A 15,540-nucleotide genomic window follows, 5' to 3' on the forward strand; every position below is an offset into this window, starting at 1 on the left:
AGATTTTAATAAGCAAAAAAAAAAAGAATCAGTAAACTAGAAGACAGGATAATTGAAATCATACAGTCAGAAGAACAGATAGAGAAAAGAATAGAAAAAATTGAGCCATGTCTCAGAGGTTTTTGTGATAGCATGACACATCCAAAGATGTGCATCTTGGATGCTCTAGAAGATGAAGAGAAGGGAAAGGGAGCAGAAAGAATATTTGAGGAAATAATAGCCCAAAATTTTCCCCAGTCTTATAAAAACCATAAATATACATGTCCAAGAAATGTAGCATTTTACAAACAGAATAAACCTTAATAGACCTACTCTGAGACACATACTGATTGGAATGTCAAATGCCAAAGATAAAAAGAGAACTCTGAAAGCAGCAAGCAAAAAGCAATTCATCACATACAAGGGATCCTCAATAAGACTAAATGCCAATTTCTTATCAGAAACCATGGAGGCAAGAAGGCAGTGGTATGATATATTTAGGATACTGAAAGAGAAAAACTGCCAACCCCCAATTCTGTATCTGGCAAAACTGTCCTTCAAAAATGAGGGAGAGTTTAAAATATTCACAGATAAACAGAAACTGAGAGAGTTCATCAACAAAATACCTTCCCTACAAGAATTAATAAAGGGAGTTCTGCAGGTTGAATGGAAAAGACAGGAGAGAGTGGCTTGGAGTAGTGTGAAGAAATGGAGATCTTCAGTAAAGGTAAGTAATGGGTAAATACAAAAGCCAATAGTACTGTATCATCAATATACAACTCTACTCTTTAATTCCTGTGAGAGTCCATGTACAACTGAACAAGGAAAAGGCATATTTCCTGATAATGACCACTCAAAATATAAAGAGGCAATGTGGGACAAAAATAACATAAAGAGGGATATGGAAGCAGAGAACATGTATGCTAGTAAGCTAAGTTGGTATCTTTTCAAATTAGAAGCTTATGGATGTAGGCTCGTAATACAAACCCTAGGATAACCACAAAGAAAGTATTTAAAAATATACAGAAAGAGAGGGGAGATGGGGCAAGATGGTGGCATAGAGAGGTATGGAGTTTAGTTAGTCCTCTAGAGCAACTAGTAAATAGCCAGAAGCAACTAGTAAATAATCTGGAACAACCATTGGGGGACATCGTGACTGGACACATATCATCCACCAGCCTGGAATGGCTGAGATCACAGCACAGAACTGTAAGTAAAGCTCCCCAAACTGTGGAGCTAATGCCCCTTCCCCACTGGCATGGCAGGCTGAGCTTAAACACTTCCTTGTGGAAAAAAGAAGCAAGTTACCTGCAGCAAGGGAAAATAACTCAAACAAGATCCAATAGCAGTTTTAATTAACAAATTTGGAATACAGAATATAAGCTATAAGCACAGATAAACCCAGAGCAAGCAGGAAAAGAACCTGAGGTTTCTCCTGGCAGAGAGGAGGCAGGGCTGATTTAAAAAAATAATAATAAATAAATAAATAAAAACAGAGGCTTTTGGAGATGGCTGAGCTCAGAATACTGGAAAATGACTATGTCCTAAGAAAAAGAGCACAGAGAATTGGGTACAAACAACGGTCAGCTGGTGAAACTGGGGGGCTGGGAACTGATTCTGAAAAGGGGCTTTCTCTCTTTTTCCTTTTTTTCTCTCATTCCAAGTACCTCATTAGAGAAAGCCTCAGGCATTTTCAACTGTCTGCCCTGACCCAAGCAAAGGTGGAGTTAACAGAGTCAGAGGGACAGGGTCTACTAAGAATTAAAGGGACTGCACCTCTTTACACCAGTGGGGAGCTGTGGGTTGACAAGTGCCACCTGATGGGTATGACAGGAAAAGCAGAGTCTAGAGGCCTCACAGGAATACCTGACAATCATCTGGGTTTCACCCTCAGGGAAACCTGATATTGAACACTTCTGCCTCCTGAGACCAGTGTCTGTCTGGGAAAATCTGATTGGGGTAGAAAATATGGCAAAAGAGATAAAGGCTATAAAGAAGACACTGGGCAAACATAAGAAAGAACTTGAAAGTTTGAAAAAACAATTGGCAGGACTTATGGGAATGAAAGGCACAATACAAGAGATGAAAAACAAATGGAGACTTACAACAGCAGATTTGAAGAGGCAGAAGAGATTCATGAATTGGAGGACGGATCATCTGAAATCCTACACACAAAAGAACAAATAGGTAAAGAATGGAAAAATATGAGTAGCATCTCAGGGAATTGAATGACAACATGAAGTGCATGAATGTACATGTCATGGGTGTCCCAGAAGGAGAAGAGAAGGGGAAAAAGGCAGAAATGATAATGGAGGAAATAATCACTGAAAATTTACCACCTTTTATGAAAGACACAAAATTACAGATCCAAAGAGCAAAGCATACCCCAAACAGAATAGCTCCAAATAGACCTACACCAAGATACTTAATAATTGGATTATCAAATGTCAAAAACAAAGAGAATTCTGAAAGCAGCAAGAGAAAAGCAATCTATCACATACAAGGGAAGCTCGATAGACTATGTACAGATTTCTCAGTAGAAACCATGGAGGTGAGTGGTATGATATATTTAAGATACTGAAAGAGAAAAACTGCCAACCAAAAATTCTATATCCAGCAAAATGTCCTTCAAAATGAGGGAGAGCTTAAAATATTCTCAGACAACAGACACTGAAAGAGTTTGTGAATAAGATACCTGCTGTACAGGAAATACTAAAGGGAGCATTACAAAGAGGTAGGAAAAGACAGGAGAGAGAGATTTGAAGCACAATACTGGGTGATGGTAGCACAATAATGTAAGTACACTGAACAAAGATGACTGTGAGTATGGTTGAAAGAGGAAGGTTAGGGGCATGTAGAACACCAGAAGGAAGATAGAAGATAAAGACTGGGACTGTATAACTTAGTGAAACGTAGATTGTCAATGATTGTGATTAAATGTACAAACATGCTTTTACATAAGGGAGAACAAATGAATGTCAACTTTGCAACCTGTTAAAAATGGGGTGGTATTGGGGAAAATATACAATCAATGCAAACTAGACTCTATAGTTAACATTAACATTGTAATATGCTTCCATTAATTGTAACATGCTTCCATTAATTGTAACAAAGGCAATATACCAAAGCTAAATGTCTGTAAGAGGGGGATATATGGGACGGGGTATGAGATTCTTGGCATTGGTGTTGTTGCCTTTCTTATTGTATTTTATTTTAATTTTATTTTTTCTTTTGTTGCTTTTTAGTTGTCATTTTCTTTTCTTTTTTCTTTTTACTTTTTTTTTTAACTCTTCCTCTTTCTTTGTAGAAGAAATGGAAATGTCTTTATATAGATGGTGGTGAATGCGTAACTATGTGACTATACAGGGAACCACTAATTGTTTACTTAGTATGGTGTGTGAATAAAACTGTATAAAAAATAGAGTGATACAAGTGCTGGAGAAAACGTGGAGAAAGGGATGTATCTAATCACCATTGGTGGGGAAGTACAATGGTGCAGCCCATCTGGAGGGCAGCATGGTGGTTCCACAGAAAGCTAAGCTTGGTGTTGCCATATGGTCCTGCAACTCAGATATTGGGTATATACTTGGAAGAACTGAAAAGAGGGACATGAATGGACATTTGCACAGTAGGATTTATGGTGTCAGTATTCACAATTTGCAGTGGATGGAGGTTCCCTAAGGGTATGCCACTTGATGAACGGAATGGCAAACTGTGATGTATACATATAATAGAATATTGAGTATCTACAGGAAGGAGTGAAGTTGGGAGGTGAATGGACATTGAGGACAGTATGTTGAGTGAAATAAGCCATAAATGAAAAGAAAAACATTGTAACACCTTGCAAATAATGGGCTAACTATAAAGTGCAAACTCTGAGAATTGAGCCCAAGAGCAGAATTTATCAGGGGAAGGCTTATTGTAAAGTTTCCTAGACTGTAAGCTCTTACAGCAGTTACATCTATTCCTGAGTTGTAATGGTTATTTCTAAATTCTGAGATGCTGAGATCTTTGTATATAACCTGGTCAGTCCCTGGAATTTTGGATATCTTTGTGACACCTGAGACTCAGAGCCAGAGTCCAACAGCTATGAATGTCAGCATTACCCCATACAACAAATGTTAAGGAGTCTGAATAAAGAGATCAGACTTCTATTAGAGATATGAATGAAATGGACTTGGTTAGGACTAAGGTAAATTTGACTAAAGAGTAAAGGATGATATTGATGGTGTTTTTTAAACTTCAACTTCTGTGTGAGACCAAAGGAAGAGATGTTTATTAGGTGCAAAATCTATATTTTTTGTAATGTACTATATAATTTAACTTGTATGGTCAGTTTATTCAAACACCATAATTACATGGAACATTGAATAGGGAGTGAAATCTGGTTGGTTTGACAGATTAGTGTGAAGCCCTAATATATCCCAGAGTAATTTGGGCAGAGAATAAAAATGTATTTGCAAAGCCCCTTGAGGGACTGAGGGAAAATGTGGAAATATTAAATCTCCCCACCTGGGGAATTAATGATATTCTCACAAACATTGGGGCCACCAATTTAGAAGACTGGGCCCTTGATCTTGCGGCTTTCCCTTATGAAGTCTGTTACTGCAAAGGAGAGGCTAAGCCTACTTAAAATTGTGCCTAAGAGTCACCCCCAGAGAACTTCTTTTGTTGCTCAGATGTGGCCTCTCTCTCTAAGCCAACTCTGCAGGTAAACTCACTGCCCTCCCCCACTGTGTGAGACCTGACTACCAGGGGTGTGAATCTCCCTGGCAACATGGGACATGACTGATGGGGATGAGCTTGTCACTGGCATCGTGGGATTGAGAAAGCCTTCCTGGACCAAAAGGGGGAAGAGAAATGAAACAATAAAGTTTCAGTGGCTAAGAGATCTCAAATAGATTTGAGAGGTCATTCTGGAGATTATTCTTAGGCATTATATAGATATCCCTTTTTAGTTTTTAGTGTATTGGAATAGCTAGAAGGAAATACCTGAAACTGTTGAACTGCAACCCAGTAGCCTTTATGCTTGAAGACAATTGTATAACTATATAGCTTACACTGTGTGACCATGTGATTGTGAAAACTTTATGATTCCCACTTCCTTTATACAGTGTATGGTCAGATGAGTAGAAAAATGAGGACAAAAAGTAAATGAACAATAAGGAAGGATGGGGGGTATGGGATGTTTTGGGTGTTCTTTTTTATTTTAACTTTTATTCTTATCCTTTTTTGCTTATGGTAATGAAAATGTTCAAAAATTGTGGTGATGAAGGCACAACTATATAATGGTACTGTGAACAACTGATTGTACACCAGGGATGATTTCGTTGTATGTGAATATATCTGAATAAAATTGAATTTTCAAAAATATATACAGAAATAAAAATGAGAAACTAATCAGTCAGATACATCACAAAAGATCAACTATACAGAAAAGGAGGTTGCAATAAAGGAAAAGAAAGAGAGAAAAAAAAGATACGACAGATAAAACCAAAGGACAAAATGGCTAAAATAAGTACTGTCTTTATAGCAGTTTATGTTATTAAACTCCCCAATCAAAGGACACAGATTGGCAGACTGAATAAAAAAGCATGATCCAATTATATGTTGTTTACAAGAGATTCACCTTAAACCCAAAGACAGAAATAAATTGAAAGTGAAAGGACAGAGAAAGATATTCCATGAAAATAGTTACCAAAAAAAGAGCAGGGGTAGCTATACTAATATGTGGCAAAATATAATTCAAAAGCTGTTTTGACTTCAAAAGTCAAAAGCTGTGGCAAGAAATAAAGAAGAACACTATTATTAATAATAGGTGCTATCAACCAAGAAGAAGTAACAATATAAATATTTATGCACCTAACCACAGTGCCCCAAAATACATGAGGCAAACACTGGCAAAACTGAAAGGAGAAATAGACACTTCTATAGTAATATTTGGAGTTTTCAATACACCACTCTTATCAATAGGTAGAACATCTAGACAGAAGATAAATAAGAAAACAGAAATTGAAGAAAAAATGATAAATGACGTAGACCTAACCTATACAGAACGTTGCACCCCGAAGTGACAAGATATACACTCTCCTCAAGTGCACATGCACCATTCTCTAGGATAGACCACATTCTGGGACACAAAACAAGTCTCAATAAATTTAGAAAGATTGAAATCATACAAAGCATCTTCTGTGACTCATAATGGAATGAAGCTGGAAATCAGTGAGACAGAGAAAATCAACAAATATATGGAAGCTAAATAACACCCTCTTAACAATCAGTGGGGAAAAGAATAATTTACAAGGAAAATCAGTAAATATCTTCAGATTAATGAAATTGAGAATACAATGTATCAAAACTTATGGGATGCAGTAAAAGCAACACTGAGAGGGAAATTTAAAGACCTAAATACTTACATAAAAAAGAAGAAAGAGCTGAAATCAAAGACCTAAGTGCACACTGGAGGAACTAGAAAAATAATGACAAACTAAACTAAAACAAGGAGAAGGAAAGAAATAACAAAGATTAGAGTAGAAATAAATGAAATACAAAATTTTAAAAATACAATTGAGAGCACTAACAAAATCAAAAGTTGGTTCACTGAAAAGATCAATAAAATTGACAAACCCTTAGCTAGACTGACAGAAAAAAGAGAGAGAAGAGGCAAATAAATAAAATTAGAAATGAGAAGGGGGACATTACTACTGACCCAATATATAAATAAGAAGGATCATATGCAGATACTATGAAGAAATGAATGCCAACAAATTAGACAACCTAGACAAAATGGATAAAGTCCTAGATGCACATGAACAACTTACACTGACTCTAGAAGAAACAGAAGATCTCAACAGACCAATTACCATTAAAGAGACTGAATCAGTCTTCAAAACCCTCCCAACAAAGAAAAGCCCAGGATCAGATGACTTCACAGGTGAATTCTACCAATCATTCCAAGAAGAATTAATAGCAATCCTGCTCAAACTCTTCCAAAATATTGAAGAGGAGGGACCACTACCCAACTCATTCTGAGATCAACATCACCCTAACACCAAAGCCAGATAAAGATACTACAAAAAAAGAAAACTGCAGACCAATTTCTCTTATGACTATACATGCAAAAATCCTCAAAAAAATACTTGCAAACTGAATCCAACAGCACATTAAAAAAATCATATACTGTGATCAAGTGGGTTTTATCCCAGTTATGCAAGGGTGGTTAACATAAGAAAATCAATTATTGTAATACACCGCATTAATAAAATGAAGAGGAAAAAAACATAATCATCTCAATTCATGCAGAAAAGGCATTTGACAAAATCCAGCATCCTTTCTTGATACAAACATTTAGAAAACTAGGAATAGAAAGAAACTTCCTCAACATGATACAGGGCAAATATGAAACCCACTGCCAACATCACACAGAATGGTGAAATTCTGAAAGCTTTCCCTATAAGATCTGAACAAGACAAGGATTCCCACTGCCACTACTGTCATTTAATATTGTGCTGGAAGTTCTGGCCAGAGCAGTTAGGCAAGATAAAGAAATAAAAGCCATCCAAATTGGAAAGGAAGAAGTAAAACTTTCACTATTTGCAGATGACATGATCCTATATATAAAAATTCCCTAAACTCCACCACAAAGTTAGTAGAGCTAAGAAACAAATTCAGCAAAGTGCTGGGACAAAAGATCAGCATGCAAAAATGAATAGTGTTTCTGTACACTAAAAATGAGCAATCTGAGGAGGACATTAAGAAAAAAATTCCGTTTGCAATAGCAACTAAAAGAATCAAATATCTAGGAATAAATTAAACCAATGATGTAAAGGACTTATACATTGAAAACTATAAAACTTTGCTAAAAGTAATCAAAGAAGATCTAAATAAGTGGAAGGACATTCCATGCTTTTGGATTGGAAGATTAAATATTGTTAAGGTGTCAATTCTACCCAAAATGATATATACAACACAATCCCCATCAAAATTCCAAAAGCCTACTTTGTAGAAATGGAAAAGCCAATTATCAAATTTATTTGGAAGGGTTAGGGGTTCTGAACAGCCAAAACCATCTTGAAAAGGAAGAATAAAGTTGAAGGGCAAACACTTCTGAATTTAAAGCTTAGTACAAAGCTACAGTGATCAAAACAGCATGGTTAGACATACAGACCAACGGAATCAAACTAAGAATCAGAAAAAGACCCTTAGATCTATGGTGAATCGATTTTTGACAAGGCTATCAAGTCCACGTAATTGGAAAAGAATAATCTCTTCAGCAAATCGTGTTGGGAGAACTGGATATCCATATGCAAAAACATGAAGGAGGACATATACAAACACAAAAATTAATTAAAAAATGGATCAAAGACCTAAATATAAGAAGCAGGACTATAAAACTCCTAATGAAAATGTAGGGAAGCATCTTTGGGATCTTGTGGTAGGCAATGGTTTCCTAGACTTTACACCCAAAGCACAAGCAACAAAAGAAAAATAGATAAATGGGACCTTATCAATATTAAAAACTTTTGTTCTTCAAAGGACATTATCATGAAAATGAAAAGACAGCCTACTCAATGGGAGAAAATATTTGGAAACTACATATCTGATAAGGGTTTAATATCCAGAATATATAAAGAAGTCCTACAATTCAACAATAAAAAGATAAACTCAATTAAAAAATGGGCAAAAGACTTGAATAGACATTTCTCCAAAGAGAACATACAAATGGACAAAAAGCACATAAAAAATGCTCAACATCACTGGCTATTAGGGAAATGCAAATCAAAACCACAATGAGATACCATTTCATACTCATTAGAAAATTACCAAGTGTTGGAGAGGATGTGGAGAAATAGGAACACACATTCATTGCTGGTGGGAAATGTAAAATGGTACAGCCACTGTGGAAGACAGTTTGGCAGTTCCTCAGAAAGCTAAGTATAGAATTACCATATGATCCAGCAACCCTCTGCTAGGTATGTACCCAAAAGAATTGAAAGCAGGTACTCAACTGGATATTTGAATGCCAGTGCTCACAGTGGCATTATTCCCAATTGCCAAAAGATGAAAACAACCCAATTGTCCCAGTTTGAATGTATTATGTCCCCCAAACGCCATTATCTTTGATGTAATCTTGTGTGGGCAGATCTATCAGTGTTGATTAGATTGTAATTCTTTGAGTGTTTCCGTGGAGATGTGCCCCACCCAACTGTGGGTGATGACTCTGAATGAATAATTTCCATGGAGGTGTTATCCCACCCATTCAGGGTGGGTCTAAATTAAATCACTGGAGCCATATAAATGGGCTGACAGAGGGAACTCAGTGCAGCTGAGAGTGACATTTTGAAGAAGAGCTACAGCCAAGAGGGACACTTTGAAGAATGCACTGGAACTGAGAGAGGAGCTTCAGCTTACAGAGACACTTTGGAGATAGCCTTTGAAAGCAGACTTTTGCTCCAGAGAAGCTAAGAGAGGACAAATGCCCCAAGAGCAACTGAGATTGACACTTTGGAGAGAAGCTGAAGCCTAGAGAAGAACGTCCTGGGAGAAAGCCATTTTGAAACCAGAACTTGGAGCAGACACTGGCCACGTGCCTTCCTGGCTAACAGAGGTTTTCCAGATGCCATCGGCCATCCCCCAGTGAAGGTACCCGATTGTTGATGCCTTACCTTGGACACTCTATGGCCTTAAGACTGTAACTGAATAACCAAATAAACCCCCTTTTATAAAAGCCAATCCATCTCTGGTGTTTTGCATTCCAGCAGCATTAGCAAACTAAAACACCAAGTGAGCATAAACTGAGGAATGGATGAACAAAACTGGTATATACATACAATGGAATATTATTCAGCATTAAAAAAGGAATGAAGTTCTTATTCATGCAACAACATGGATGAACCTTGAAGATACTATGTTTAGTGAAATAAGCCAGACATAAAAGGACAAATATTGTATGATCTCACTGGTATGAAATAATCAGAATAAGCAAACTCATAAATTTAGAATCTAGAATATAGATTACCAAGATTTGGGGATAGCGAATGAGTATCAATGCTTAATTTGTACAGAATTTCTATGGGTTGATTGTAATGTTTGGGGAATGGAAGGTGGTGATGGTAGCACAACATTGTGAATGCAATTAACAGCACTGAATTACATATGTGAATGCAGCAAAAAGGAGAAATTTTAGGTCTTATATATGTTATTAGAATAAAAATTAAAATATAAAACATAGGACTGTACAGCACAATGAACCCTATTGTAAATGATGGACTATAGTTAGTAGTATAATTATTAACATGTTCTTTCATGAAGTATAACAAATGTACCATAATAATGTAAGATATAATTAATAGAATTTTATATTGTAAAAAATATACCCTAAAGTAAACTATGAACTATAGTTAATAGTACAATTATAATATTCTTTCATCAATTGTAACAAAGATAACACACTAATACAAAGTGTTAATGATGGGGGGGTGATATATGGGAAAACAATTTTAACATGATTTTTCTCCAAACCTACAACTTCTCTAATTTAAAAAAATTACAAAAAGAATAATGGTAACAAGGGCAAGGAAAGAAGCAGAGAAACTAGATTGGAAGATGTAAAAATTCAAAAATGAAATTATTCTGGCTTAAGGACAGTGAAGTAGTGAATCAAATTCTGGATGTATTTTGGAGGAACTAACTGATGAAATGTTGAGCTTGAAAGAAAGAAGAAGATGTGAAAGATGTAAAGCATGAAAGAAAGAGAGGAGTCAAAGGTGACAAAGTTTTGACCTTAGTAACTGAATTAATAGAACTGCTATTTTTTTGAAATGGAGTATATTACAAGAGTTGCAGGAGTTATTTTGGACACATTAAGTTAGTAGAGAATGAATATACTGAATGAAAGTTGAATAGGAGTCTGGAGTTCAGGAGACAGGACCAGGCTAGAGTAATGATTTCGGAGTAAAGACTATGTTCTCAGGCATTTCAATGTTCAAAGTTAGGGAAATAGAGGGGGACACTAGTTAAGAAAGCTCAGAAGAAGCAGTCATGTCTAGGAGAAGAACTAGATTCCAACATGGTGCCATGTGAAGGCAAGTGAAGACAGTGTTTCAAGGAGAAAGTAAGCAAATATAGCTAATGCTTTTTAATGGGTCAGATAAGATGATGATTGAAAGTTTACCATTGAACTGAACACAAAGAAGTTAAATATGGCTGCATAACAAACTACCTCCAAATAAACATTTATTTAGTTCATGTTTTTTGGTCCTATTGATTCTGGTTAGACGAGGTTCTGTTAACTGGGCCTGCTCATTTATCTGTGTCAGCTGCCAGGTCAACTGGCTATTCTTGGAAGTCTTCAGATAGGAGGCCTATCTCTGCTGCATGGCCTCCTGTCCTCCTCCAGACTAGCCCAGACTTGTTAACATGGTGATCAGAGATATTTCCAAGAGAGTAAGTGGAAGCATGCAAGCAATTTTGAAGCTTAGGCTTAGAACTGTAACAATATCACTTCCACTTCATTCTTTTGGCAAGTCACAAGGTCAGCCCAGACTAAAGGATGGAAAAACAGTCTCCACCTCTTAATGAGTGTCACCTTGCACAAGACATGAATATAGGAAAGAGTGAAGACTTATGACAATGTTTGGAATTAACCACATTGGCTTTAATAAGAACATGTTAATAAACGGACAATGCACATATATTTTATAACTTTTAAAAGGTATCACTTATTAATTATTGAACTTCATTGTTTTGTGATTAGGCAAAATTGAAGCTATATCTTGGAAAGAAATGTTTTTTTAAAAGGTTTTAGGTAATTGCTTATTTGCTGAGATAAACTGATTTCACATCACATTTGCCATGGTCTTCAAACTGAGATACTGTATCCCTAGGAGCACGTGGTGTTGTGTCTGGAGATACACACAATCCTAAGTAAATTCAATGTGGCTAATCCTAAAGGGTTAACTTTAACCTCAAGGTAATGGGGAAAATAATTAATGTGCTAAGAAAAAACATTTAAATATTATACAAATAATTGTAAAATTCCCATGATTTAAAAGATAAAATGAGTCTTCAACGATATTTCATGTTTGTTGCATCTCAGGCTCTAATCTTAAGTTCAGGTTTCTTGGTCACAAAGAACTGTTTTGGAACAGTTTGAGAAAAGTTATCATAACTTACATGCTCTGAGAATTTATAATTGTATATTATGTTAGTTTTAGAAAACTTATGAGAGAAAATGAAGTAGCTGAGTGTACACATTAATCTGACTTAAATTGCTCTATTATTTATCTGTGCAATGTTACTTGTATATTTTTAAAACCACACAAATATGTCTTAATGAGATTACAGAAGTAGAAGTGAGATAAAATTTAGGGAAACTGGTTTGCTCTTCCGACTTGCTTATTAATTAACTCTGTATAAGTTACTGAAGATAGGACTTTGGTTTCCTTATCTATTCAATAGGGACACTAATGCTGGAACAAAATACTTAAGAGAACTTCAGCAATGGTAAAATGAAATGTTATATGAAGGATCCAAGGGAAGTGTGACTTGCAATCATATTTTTATTAAAAAGATACATCAGTGTTATGACTTTGGGTTGACATGGATACTACATATTTTGTAGATAAAATAATAATTTTCTTTTTGATATTGTCGCTGCTCTCTATTATCAAGGACCTTTAAAACTAAAATTTATATCGAATATTACAAGAGCAACATTTCAGACCAGTTTATGACCTAGGATCTTCTATGAGTGCCAAAATTGATTTTCAGCACCATGGACAGTGTAGTGGCAGTAACAGTGAATGAAAGACTTGGGATATCAAAAAGCTTTAGTAGTGGGATTTTAGTTCATATACCTGTCCCCAAATTAAATGGTATTGTGAAGAAATGGAAGGAAAATTTCATATCTTATTTCAAAATTTGAAAAATGAATCAGTGCTCCACAACCGACCATACAAAGAAAAATTAATTAATTAAACAAATATATATTGGTTCCAATATATGCTCAATAACGTATTTGTTTTTATAACAACTGTTACTTACCAAATGCATTTCCATAATAATTTAATTTTTACCCTTATCCCCCTAATAAGCTTTAACTACACCCTATGTAATAATTCAATTATCGAATCTCAGGTAGCATGTAATTTGATATCCCTATTTTGAAATGGTTTAAAACACTAAAACTAAAAGACTTTCTAGTTTGTCTTTTAGATATGTTATTGTTCTGCACTAACTTTAACCCTCAGCATTCCTCTCCCCAACAATAACAGCAACATAACAGAGAATTTCTCTAGTAACAAAAAATCATGTAATAATCTTGATATCTAAAATTTTTTAGGTGATACATATTACTTTTTCAGGTGACATGAAAGCTAAACAAGAGGTAAGGTAGACAGTAAGTTTTTAATAATACTATGAAGAAACTTCGATTAGTTTAAACACAATGCAAATAAATTTAATTAAACCCCAAAAGTGGCCTGATGAATTTTTATAACACTTCTTAAATGTTTAATTGACAATTGAAAGACTTGATTCCAAATATAGTGAAATTATTGGCTGTAAACCTTTTAATCATACTTGCTAAATGCTGCACTGTCAAAGGACCTTGATTTAAAGTTGTTCCACTTTTGGCCAGGAGATGGAGCTATCATGTAAGATGCTGCCTTATATTTATTTATTTTTTTATTTTTTCAATTTAGCATGCTGTTTTCTGACAGTGGGTACCATAGAGTGAGTGTCAGAACAGAAAGCTAGGCTGAAGCAGAACAGATACTGCAGTCCTTTCTTGTTTTCTCTTCTTCAGCAAGGAGAGAACACGTGAGATTTTACTTTCTGCTCTAGTCAAAAATCTGAAGAACTGCTGCATTGGAGGCAATATTATATTCAACACAAATATGGATTCTGTGCTATGATTTACAATTTCCTTTATTTCAGGTAAGCCAACATGATTTTATCTTTGACCTACAAATGATTTTTTGTCTATATTAATAATGACTTTTAAAATAAGACATGTGCTTTGTAAGCATGGGTTCAGACTTAAAAGAATCAAAAGCTCTAATTCTAGCTGTTCTGCATTTTTAAATCTTCCTAAGCTGAAACAGGCCTTGACTCTGACATGCTGTATTTTAATATTTCGGTGGCTTTCCAGCATTTAGTGTCCATCTGTGGCTTTATATGTATACCTTTTAAATGTAAAGCTTTCTAAGAGAAGGATGAGCTTTCTCTCAATGAGTAATACTGCTCCTTAATGCCGGGAACAAATTGTAGAAATGTAATGAAGCAGATTAACATGGCAGTGGCTCTGCCAAGGCCCAGGGCTGAGCATTCTGATAGCAGTCTCAGAGGCACGCCAACATTCTGAGCCCAAAGACCTCTTGAACAATTCTTACCAGCAATTTTCATTCTGATTTATTTATGCTTTTTTTTCCTTTCAGAAAAATTACTTCAGCCATTTCTCCCATATGAATGGGAGATTTAGGTGATGTGTTTAACAGACTTGGAATGATAGTGCAGACTCTTTCCCATCCCCGAGTATGGATGTGAAGAGTAAATAAAAACAAATTAATTGCTAGGGAAATTGATTTTCTTAGTTTTTGATGGTTTTGTGATGATAAGACTATGGCTTTTTGAAATAATTGATATGGTATAAGGTGTTCACATTTTTAATTATTTTTGGTCATATGACATTGTCTGTGCTAAACAGTGGAATGACTCAGGAGGTAGAAATTGCATGAAACAGCCTTGCTTCTCTCTGCTGCTTCATATGATCCCTCTAAATCCCCTTTTTTAAAATTTGCTGTAAAAATAATGGGAAGAAAGCAATATAAAAATCCTGAATCTAAAAGCCACTGTCATTTAGTTAAATTTAAAATGTTTTTAAAATATTTTAAAATGATTTTTGTAAGATTGTTACAATCTTGTTACAATCTGCCTCCTCTTGTGGAAAGAGCTGTGTGTGTTATGTGTGTGTGTGTTATGTGTGTGTCTGTATGACTATGTGTATGTGCCAGCGGTGATGGAGGTCGCAGGAGGTGGGAATTCAACACAATGTTTCTATACCAGTCATCGTTTTCCTATAAAGAGGCAGTTGTGCTGTGTCAGAGGTTGTGAAAATGATGGAGAATGATTTCATAGAATGGTTCAAATCACTGAGGGAAAAAAAAAAAATCCATTCTTTTAACATGTGGGGTCTGCAAAGAGATTTCAGTTCCACATGGTTCTATATAAATGGAAATTTTAGAATTACAGATTTTTATTATTTATCTGTCTCATCATTTAGAGAAATGTAACTGTGGCTGAGAGATTAAATGGATTTTCCAGAGTCATACACTAAATTAGAATCAGAGGCAGGGCTAGAATCCTGATAGGCAATTTTGAATGTCTTTCATAGTAGTAACACAATTTACCTCTAGTGTGAACCCAATCGTTGACATATACCAGGTGTGCTGATATTGATGGTACATAAATATGTGTGACTCTCTGGTAAATTCTGTGACATAGAGTTTCTCTGTGTACAGCTTACTTAATGGCAGGGGCTATACTTGCATGTTATATGCA

At 35.5% G+C, this 15,540-nt stretch overlaps 1 protein-coding gene across 2 annotated transcripts in view; it reads left to right on the top strand.

The window, feature by feature from the left end:
- Positions 1-13,791: 13,791 nt before the first annotated feature.
- Positions 13,792-15,540, top strand: part of LOC119544096 (sodium channel protein type 2 subunit alpha) — a 169,308-nt gene continuing 167,559 nt past the window's right edge. For both annotated transcript variants that reach the window (XM_037849225.1, XM_037849228.1), the window contains exon 1: positions 13,792-13,917. The gene's annotated coding sequence lies outside the window, so the exon portion shown is untranslated. The remainder of the gene's footprint in view (positions 13,918-15,540) is intronic.

Source organism: Choloepus didactylus, chromosome 9, assembly GCF_015220235.1.
Source record: "Choloepus didactylus isolate mChoDid1 chromosome 9, mChoDid1.pri, whole genome shotgun sequence".
Classification (NCBI taxonomy): domain Eukaryota; kingdom Metazoa; phylum Chordata; class Mammalia; order Pilosa; family Megalonychidae; genus Choloepus; species Choloepus didactylus.